Source organism: Nycticebus coucang, chromosome 4 (assembly GCF_027406575.1).
Source record: "Nycticebus coucang isolate mNycCou1 chromosome 4, mNycCou1.pri, whole genome shotgun sequence".
Lineage (NCBI taxonomy): Eukaryota > Metazoa > Chordata > Mammalia > Primates > Lorisidae > Nycticebus > Nycticebus coucang.
Window position 1 is genome coordinate 132342458 of NC_069783.1, and position 8146 is coordinate 132350603.

The 8146-nt window shown below is 42.5% G+C and overlaps 1 pseudogene; it reads right to left on the minus strand.

Annotated features, from left to right (window-relative positions):
- Positions 1–6384: 6384 nt before the first annotated feature.
- On the minus strand, positions 6385–7544 carry LOC128583492 (calcineurin subunit B type 1-like; annotated as a pseudogene).
- Positions 7545–8146: the final 602 nt, after the last annotated feature.

The window sequence follows — 8146 nt, forward strand, 5'->3', positions numbered from 1 at the left end:
ACATGCATCTATATATATTATATTTATCTACATTCCTCAATACTACTGTTCTCTTTCCCTGCTGGCTGTCTTACCCATTCATTACACATCCATTCTTAATCTCTTTTCTTTGCCAATAACCTTTTTTTAATAACCAGTTAAAGTTTAAATTATGACTTTTTAGCCTAAATTCAACATACTTAATCTTTGATGAAAATAAAAAATAACAGCAGAAATAATCTCATGATTCATGAGATGACCGCAATACTTACAGATATTTTAATGCTGGCAATTTATGAAGATATGAATCTTCAACAGTTGTCAGAGGATTACGATTGAGAATTCTGAAAAATGCAATTGAATTAAAATTACCTGCATTTCAATGTACATGTAACTCCACAAAGAGTTTATATTCGTTTTTTAGTATGAAACTTGTAGGTAAAAAAATAAAAACATTTTCTGTTTTTCCCTTAAATCATCCTAAGACTCTGCCAAGCACTTTTCCTTTGGGAACTACCCAGGTTTATTATGCCAGTTACCCTCCATAATCTGAGGTGTTAGTCTTTCATCTTTTGAAAATTTTTTTAAATCCGTGGTTTAATTTATCTGATTAAGAAAAAAATGGACCTAATCCTTGGCCTTAGGGCTAAAGAAAAAGGGATAAATCTGACAGAAGGGAATTCTTGGCACACACTCGCACTGATAGTTTTGTATCACCTCACAGCCTTTGTTACTGTGCTTGTAATCACCTGGGCACTCGTCATTCTCCTGGACTGTCAGCCCCTCGAGAGTGGGGACCACAACTTAGTGACATTGTCATACCTGTGCCTGGCATGGTGCCTGACATTTACTAGATATTTAATCAATGTTTGTTGAAAAAATCATTTTATTTAAGTATCAGTAAAATGAATAAATTAATTTTGACGCATTTGTATTCCAAAATGCTGGAACAGATTTTCTTTTCCATTCTTAAAAGCAAACAAACAAAACAAAAGAGAGAAATAGCAAGAGAGAAAAGAAAATCTGCCTTTAGGTTAACTCTACTCAACAATTATTAGTGTACTTCTGCAGAACATTCTAAAAATAACAATTATATAGCTAATATCTATTGGGCTGCCCATCGTTTGTGATCAGCATTTTACATTTAGTCCTCACAATAAGCTTACGTGGTAAATATTATCTTTTATAAATGAGGAAACCGAGGCACAGAGAGTTTTTATATAACTTGTCCTAGACCACTAAGCTAGTTAGAAGCAAAGCTGAAATTTAAAGTTAGTTCTGATTGCAAAGCCCGTGTTTATCTTCTCTGAAGAAAAAAGGTTTAAAATAGCTGTTACTTTAACCTTAATTCTGTGACAACTAAATATAAAATACCTTTCTAAACTTCATCTATTCATCTGGGAGAACCTCTTGAGAATGACATTTCTCTTTTTACTCCTTTTCTCAATCACTTCCAGTGATTAAATATTTAATTAGCCCATGGCCATGGAGACTTTAGAGATTTAAAACCATATTGTAGGCTGGGCATAGTCGCTCACACCTGTAATCCTAGCACTATGGGAGGCCAAGGTGAGTGGATTGCCTGAGCTCACAGGTTCACAGGTTCAAGACCAGCTTGAGCCAGAGCAAGACCCTGCCTCTAAAAACAAAAAAAAGAGACAGCTTGGCGTTCTGGTGGGCACCTGTAGTCCCAGCTACTCGGGAGGCAAGTACTCTTGTCTGAGACAAGAGAATCGCTTGAGCCTGAGAGTTTGAGCTTGCTGTGAGCAATGACGCCAGGGAACTCTACTGAGGGTGACAAAGTGAGACTCTGTCGCAAAAAAAAAAAGCACACATCTGGGTAGCACCTGTGGCTCAGTGGGGAGGACACCAGCCCCATATACCGAGGGTGACGGGTTCAAACCCGGCCCCAGACAAATTGCAACAAAAAAATAACCGGGCGTTGTGCCGGGCGCCTGTAGTCCCAGCTACTTGGGAAGCTGAGGCATGAGAATGGCCTAAGCCCAGGAGCTGGAGGTTGCTGTGAGCTGTGTGACGCCACAGCAGTCTACCAAGGACAATAAAGTGAGACTCAACAACAACAAAAAGTAGCCCACATCTCTAGTACCAGAGGGAGCAAACTGGAGCCAGAGCTCTTTCAAAGCCACAATTCCAATGAACTGTCATTATTTGACCTGTTTGTTACATGGAAGACCTTCCTGGAAAGGCTTGCTTCTATTTGACCTAAAAGGGTGTTTGTGGAAGACAATTATAAGAAGTGTCTTAACATGGCAGCTACATGAGGCGATGGGTAAAAGTTGGCACCTTTTACCAATAGATGGCTTGGCACCTGCAGCTCAAGCGGCTAAGGCACCAGCCACATACACCAGAGCTGGCGGGTTCAAATCCAGCCTGGGCCTGCTAAACAAGAATGACAACTACAACCAAAAAATAGCTGGGCGTTGTGGCGGGCGCCTGTAGTCTCAGCTACTTGGGAGGCTGAGGCAAGAGAATTGCTTGGGCCCAGCGGTTGGAGGTTGCTGTGAGCTGTGATGCCACAGCACTCTACCCAGGGTGACAGCTTGAGGCTCTGCCTCAAAAACAAACAAACTAACAAAACTTAATAGAAAAGGCCTAGGAATGAGATATCCATAGGAACTCTGAAATACTCCAACATTTCCTTGTTAAGCTGGAAGACCATGAGTCACATTCCTTGAAATCTGGAAGGTCATATACATATTTAGGACTGTGAGCATTGTCAGGAAACATCAGAGAAGTCCCTAACCTCTCATCCATGTCTGATTCTGAGGTTCTGCACAAAGCAGGCAATGAAAGCTAAGGCAGAGCTATAAAACCATCTTGCTGAGTGCTGAAGGTACGCCCTAACACGCACACAAGCCCCTTGGGAAAATCTCGGAGACTTACTGGTTCTAGACTTTTAAGGAAATCTCTATTCATTCATCAGCAGACTAACCTAACCTAGTAGAGATTTCAGTGGTCACACATGACAACACAAATTAGTTCCAAAAAGTCACTAAATAAATTAATAATAACTACTATAATAAGCAGCAGTACACACCAAACCCTGGGGGCAGGGATCTGATTTCTAGAATTGTTACAGTATACGTAGTATTATTTAAAATATCCAATTTTCAACACAATTTATAAGGGGCACAAAGAAACCATGCACAGGGGTGGGTGTGGGGGTTGGCAATCAGTAGATACTGTCCCTGAGGAAGTCAAGATATTGGGCTTAATAGACAAGAATTTAATTCAACTATTGGAAATATGTTCAAAGACGTAGGGAAAACATTTACTTCTATAGATTAAAGTAGATCAAGATCAAGGATGGGTACACAGAAGCCTAAACAAATACTAAATGAGAAAGTTTGTCTTTTTGGGCCATGTGGTCCAAACATCCATCCTGAGCATAATTGTCCCCAGGATGGGGTTTATACAAAAAGAGATGTAACAGGAAATTTATTAGCCACCTTAGGACAAATCACTAAAGAGACTAAAATAAGGTGACACAACAAAAGTCTCTAAATTCCTTAGCTTAAGTGATTAAGTTTCTAAATTCCTTGGCCTATTTGTTACAAGCCTGCAACTAAAACCTCAAAATATAGTAGCACAACACTGATCAATTAATTTTGTAGCTTTGCCTTTAACAGTTTGATTTTTACCTTCATGTTGTCTAGAAGGTTTGAAAGCCTCCATGAGTACCTGTTCACCTCCAGTCCCATCTGGCCTAAAACACTTCATGGATGTAAGTCTTTTTGGCTTTTCAGTTCTCTTGGCCATGAGGGTCCCACCAAGGGCCTAGATGGAGCCAGGGCAGGGGCCATACCATCCCAGCTGTTGGAGCCTAACATAGCCACAAAGACAAAAGACTTTGTCTTTCCTCCTAAGACAAAGGCACAAAGGGTCTTGTTACCCACACCCCCTCAGAAATTCACACCAAAGGACCCTAACATTCTGGGCAAGCTGTAGAATTTGCCTACCAGTTACCCTACACCCCTATATTTGAAAGAGTTCTCTAACTGCCCCTGAGCACTGCCCAGGTGAGTCACCCTTCCCTTCTAACAAACCTGGCCCGAACATCCAGTCTTGCTCTCGGGATGGGACAAAATAAGAGTCTGGCCATCAATGGTGCCTCTGGTGGATCTTGGCCAAAAGGGAATTGTGAACCAAAATAAAATCTTAAGCCGGGGGGTGGGGGTGGGGGCACAGATCTTGGCCAAAGGGAGAAATTGTGAACCAAAATAAAATACTTAAACCAGGCGTGGTGGCTTAACTTTTTTTTTTTTCAAGTTTCAAATATTTTGTTTTCTTATTCATACAGTATGAAGTTCTCTAAAGATCCCACAACGTGATGTACCATGCAGAAGAAAAACTAAACATTCAACATAAACCACCCCTCCCCTACCCAACCCACACACAAACTAAAAAAACAAAGAAAGAAAAGGAAACAAACCCATTCCCCAGTAAGGAAATAATGTCTGCACTATTTTTCTGTAACGCCAGCCAAGATATGCACAACCAAGAGAAATAGAAAGCATTTGCTAAAATATTTGTAACAAATACTAATGTACAAAAAATTCACAAAGACTAGGTTCCCCCTTGAAGCAGAGCACATGGCAGTTGACACTGGAACAGATTAAACCACTGGCTGAGATTATAAACCAGAGGAAGATGTTACATGAAGTGGAGATTTTCAGTTTGAATATTAACATTTCCAAAGTTTGGCAACATTGTCTTTTAAAATTATGCAAATTATGTAAACAAGAGATACATTTTAAATTGATCTACATGCAAAATTCCATGTCATGCAAGGACACCAAGCACCGGGATTTTTCTCTCACAGGCAGAGCCCACGATGTGCAGCACTCAGTTGAAGGAACAGCCATGGCAGGAGGTGCGCTCAGCTTAAGATTCAGTCACCTCTGGGCGGCGCCTGTGGCTCAGCTGGTAGGGCGCCGGCCCCATATGGCGAGGGTGGCGGGTTCAAACCTGGCCCCGGCCAAACTGCAAGAACAAAAAAAATAGCCGGGCATTGTGGTGGGCGCCTAAAGTCCCAGCTACTTGGGAGGCTGAGGCAAGAGAATCGCTTAAGCCCAGGAGTTGGAGGTTGCTGTGAGCTGTGTGACGCCACGGCACTCTACCAGGGTGATAAAGTGAGACTCTGTCTCTACCAAAAAAAAAAAAAAAAAAAAAGATTCAGTCAACTCGATTCAACCTGCCCTTTTCCACTCATGATTATAAAACCAGTTTTTACAGAAAAACTATATCAGGAAATACTGTCATACGAAGCTAACCAAAATGTTTTTCTTCCAGCCAATAGTACCTTTGCAGAAAAGGGAAGGGATAACATCAAGCGGTAGAACAGGATATACTACTTTTATATCACACACATCTATTAAGTTATTACCCATTACCAATTATATGGGCAAATCAAGGAAAACCATTATGCATTCTCTATGCCTTACAGTAAAGAGAGGTACAAATTTGAATAGCATTTTGCTCTTCTGTGACATATAATTAGCAAGATTTCTCCCATTTTAATCACAAATATATATGGGTGTTTAGTACATATAGGCACATTTAATGTCCCCAGTTTTTATTTGTTGCAAGTCTTTTGAAACATAAAGGGAAATTCATGGTTCAAACACAAGTTTAATGACAAATTATCCATTTAATGAAACAGATGGATATCCAAAGCAGTTACACGATTATTTCAGGTATTCTTCATTAAGTAAGGCACATAATAAATCATGACTGCCTAAGCTAGCTTCTGGCCTTTATGTATAAAATCACAACTGGTAACTTACCCTTACTCAGGGACATTCAATAAATGCAAGGCTCCTAGTTGTAAAGTAACAGAATGAAGCAGCCATAAGCACTGTGCAGTTATCACATGCACACAAGAACTAGCTCTTGGCAGTAGCGCTGAACTATACTTTCTCCTCAAGGAGAGGCATATTAAAAGCTGCTCAGCAGTGAGACGTAGTCCCTGGAAATATATTCTCAAGTATAAATAAAGTTACAGACTCCTTTGTTACAAAAATGTAATTAAGGTAAATAATAAGACATTAACAAATGCTTTGTCAATCTCTCAAAGGAGAAAGCACAGGAAAAGGAAAACAGCTGGCCTAACACCGGGCTCAAATTGTACAATCTCCTATCTATATATAAAACTGTGTGAAATAAAAACACAAACAAACAAACAAAAAAAAAAAAACTGTGTGAAATAAAAGTAAGGATGTTTTATGTTCTGCTTGGCACTTTTACTCTATTTTGTTTCTGAATCAAAGTATATTAAATTAAAGCCAACCTACTATATACATAGAAAGCTACATATAAATATTTACATATGTATATATACTTTCTTCTTATAAAACATGAAGAAAAATAAAAAGCCAACCCCTTCCCTTTCTCCACCACATTGATATGCTCTTTTCATGCTGCTGTTCTTCAGACTTTAAAGTGCTACACTGAGTTATTCAGAGAGTAAGTTCAATAACACTTGGTTGGCTTCATGAGGCTCATGTTGGAAAACGTGGCTTCACAGAGAAAAATACTTCCATTTAAATACACAGAGAGCATTGCTGGGCATCTTGAGCAGATCTTCAGAGATGGATGAGAAAGCAAAAGTGTTGGGTGGTACTCTTTAAAAAGAGTCACACAACGGGCGGCGCCTGTGGCTCAGTGAGCAGGGCGCCGGCCCCATATGCCCAGGGTGGCGGGTTCAAACCCAGCCCTGGCCAAACTGCAACAAAAATAGCCGGGCGTTGTGGCGGGCACCTGTAGTCCCAGCTGCTCGGGAGGCTGAGGCAAGAGAATCGGGTAAGCCCAAGAGTTAGAGGTTGCTGTGAGCCGTGTGACGCCAGGGCAATTTACCCAAGGGCAGGATAGTGAGACTCTGTCTCTACAAAAAAATAAATAAATAAATAAATAATCCTGACCCCAAGCACTAGCAGAGTAGTTTCTCCTTCCTCTTCCACACCCTACCCTCTGGGGATCTTTGACCCAAGTAAAAAGTCATTTAAAAAAAAAGAGCCACACATCTACCACCATCTCTTTGTGGATGTCTAGGCCACCTACAACAGCACAGAATTCTTCAAAGGATATTCTTCCATCTCCATCCTTATCTGCATTTATTATGGTTTTGTCTACGATTTGCTGTAACTGTGTCTCTTTCAGATTGTTCCCCACCATCATCTTCAACACCTGCAAGAGTTCCCCATTGGAAATACAGCCATCCTTATCCACGTCTTAGATAGGAAAAGCAAACCTTAACTTCTGCCCCTTATCTCCTTTGACACTCAACTGAGAGACTCCCTCCATAAATTCTTTGAAATCTACTTCTCCATTCCCATCTGTGTCGAATCTCTCTATTACTCGCTGTACTAAAGAATTCTGTTGTAACTCAGGCAGAGACACGAACTCTTCCACACTCAAAGAACCAAACTTGTCCAAATCAAGCTTCTTAAATCTTTTTCCTAACGTTTTAATTTCATCTGCACCAAACTTTGAGCACATTTCCAAAGAATAACTTGCCTCATTTCCCATTTTGCTCGGCGGGTGGGAGGCTCACTGGCCTGAGAGGGCTCCAGGCCAAGCAGGCCCAGCTGCGGCCCCCGTGTGGCCTGCGGGGAGGGGGTGGCGGTTGGGGGAGGGGAGGAGGCGTTGCAGGGCCCACGCGGCCTGGTGACTGGGCACGCGAGGGACCGGGCAGGGCGGGGTGGAAGAAATGAAGGTCGAGATTCACAGACCGAGAGCGCGGGAGGAAGAGACGGCGACAGGGAGGAGAGGCAGACAGGCAGAAAAGAGGGGGAGAGGGCTGGGTGGCCCGGGGCTGCAGCCGCAGGCTCACGCTGGAGGCTCTTGCTGACCCGCAACCTCAGGCCCGACAAAGGCGGAGGGCGGGAGAGGGAGGGGAGGGCCGAGCGCAGCAGCGCGCGGGGCGGAGGTGGGGGGCGCGCGCGGGCGGCGGCGGGGGCGGGGCTTCCGGGAGCTCCGTTCATCCGGAACCGCGTGCCCGGCTCGGCTGCGGCAGGTGAGGCCTTCTAAGGAGCTGTGGTTTGTAAGGTTTTATTTTAGTTCACAACTCCTCTTTTGGCCGAGATCCGCCAGAGGCAGCATCGACGGTCAAACTCTTACTCTGTTATATTGGTCGCCAGTGAAAGGT